Source organism: Lipotes vexillifer, unplaced genomic scaffold (genome assembly GCF_000442215.2).
Source record: "Lipotes vexillifer unplaced genomic scaffold, Lipotes_vexillifer_v1.1 scaffold697, whole genome shotgun sequence".
Lineage (NCBI taxonomy): Eukaryota > Metazoa > Chordata > Mammalia > Artiodactyla > Lipotidae > Lipotes > Lipotes vexillifer.
Window position 1 is genome coordinate 1,533,558 of NW_006779498.1, and position 1,653 is coordinate 1,535,210.

At 41.3% G+C, this 1,653-nt stretch overlaps 1 non-coding gene across 1 annotated transcript; it reads right to left on the reverse strand.

The window, feature by feature from the left end:
• Window positions 1-366: 366 nt before the first annotated feature.
• Window positions 367-439, reverse strand: TRNAG-CCC (transfer RNA glycine (anticodon CCC)). The gene has a single exon. It is a non-coding gene; the product is annotated as a tRNA-Gly (tRNA).
• Window positions 440-1,653: the final 1,214 nt, after the last annotated feature.

Genomic DNA, 1,653 nt, shown 5'->3' on the forward strand with positions numbered 1-1,653 from the left:
CAATGCCCCAGTGCTCCAGTGGGTAATGAACAAATGTGTACAGTGGTGACGAGATCGATTTCTTGATGATTCCTATTAGCATAAGCATGCAGCATGAAACATAGTTATCATTTGGGGCAAGACAGGGAACGAGCAGGTGATAAGACAACTCTAATGTGGGTTCTCACACTGGATGGAGGTAACACTATTCAGGTGCTCTTCAGTAAGGGCTTTGTATTTATATACTTTTATTTCATCCTTTGAACTTTTTGTATGTATGTATATATGTATTTATTTATTTATTTATGCCTGTGCTGGGTCTTAGTTGCGGCATGTGGGATCTTCGTTGCGGCATGCGGACTCTTAGCTGCGGCGTGCAAGATCTTTTTCCCCGGCCAGGGATCGAACCTGGGCCCCCTGCACTGGGAGTGCAGAGTCTTACCCACTAGACCATCAGGGAAGTCCCTTGTCTGTTTTCTAAAGTGCATAATATAAAAATATAATAGTACATGTGTAATTTACCACAAAGTGTGTATATTAGGGGTATATACTCAAATTTATTTTATTAACGGGGTGCATTATCCAAAAGGTTTAAAGACATCTCCGAAATACCTTTCTGGGCTTTGACAGGAAATTAGTGGAGCCTCAATCTTTTGTCCAGTACTAATGATTAAGATCAGAAGTTGTTGGAATTTGAACCACAAAAACTGATTTCTTACTTCAGCAACCAGGGCTGGAGAATGGCAAAGCTGACCATTTATATTTATTTATTTATTTATTTATTTTTAAAAATAAATTTATTTATTTATTCATTTATTTAATTTTTGGCTGCATTGGGTCTTTGCTGCTGCACACGGGTTTTCTCTAGTTGCTGAGAGCTGGGGCTACTCTTTGTTGTGGTGTGCAGGCTTCTCTTTGTGGTGGCTTCTCTTGTTGTGGAGCACGGGCTCTAGGCGCATGGGCTTCAGTAGTTGCGGCTTGCGGGCTCTAAAGCGCAGGCTCAGTAGTTGTGGCGCACGGGCTTAGTTGCTCTGCAGCATGTGGGATCTTCCCGGACCAGGGCTCGAACCCGTGTCCCCTGCACTGGCAGGCGGATTCTTAACCACTGCGCCACCAGGGAAAGTCCCACTCATATTTATTTATTTCATGCTCTTTACATAATAAGCTCCTTATGAATGGACATTTCCACACAAGGCCCTTGGAAAAACCATCACTGGATTGAGATGTTAACGTGACAGGCCCTGCAAACTGAGGAATGTCATTGCTCTTTCAATTAAAGTTCCAGAGAAGCAAGAAAAGGCATCAAGGAAATTGGACAAACAGATTTGGCTAATGCAAGCAATATTTCTTTACCAGGAGCACTTAGTATTTGTTTAGTGCCTTTTATTTTAGCAGTTTGCTTTTTTTTCCCCCCTAGTAGGGAGTTATTTACCTGTTTTAACTAGTAAGCTGATCACTATTTTCTTTATGCAGCACCTTATAGGTTATAGAACAATTTTATGATATTTGGTACTCACAAACACCCTTTTAGATAAATAGGATCAATTTAGAATCCCATCACTACGGGTGTGGAAACTGAGTCGTAGAGAAATTAAGGGCCTCATTTAAATTTAAACCTAAGTCCTTAGAGCCCTTGACTGGGGTGTTTCCCAGTGTATCACACACAGGGAAAGA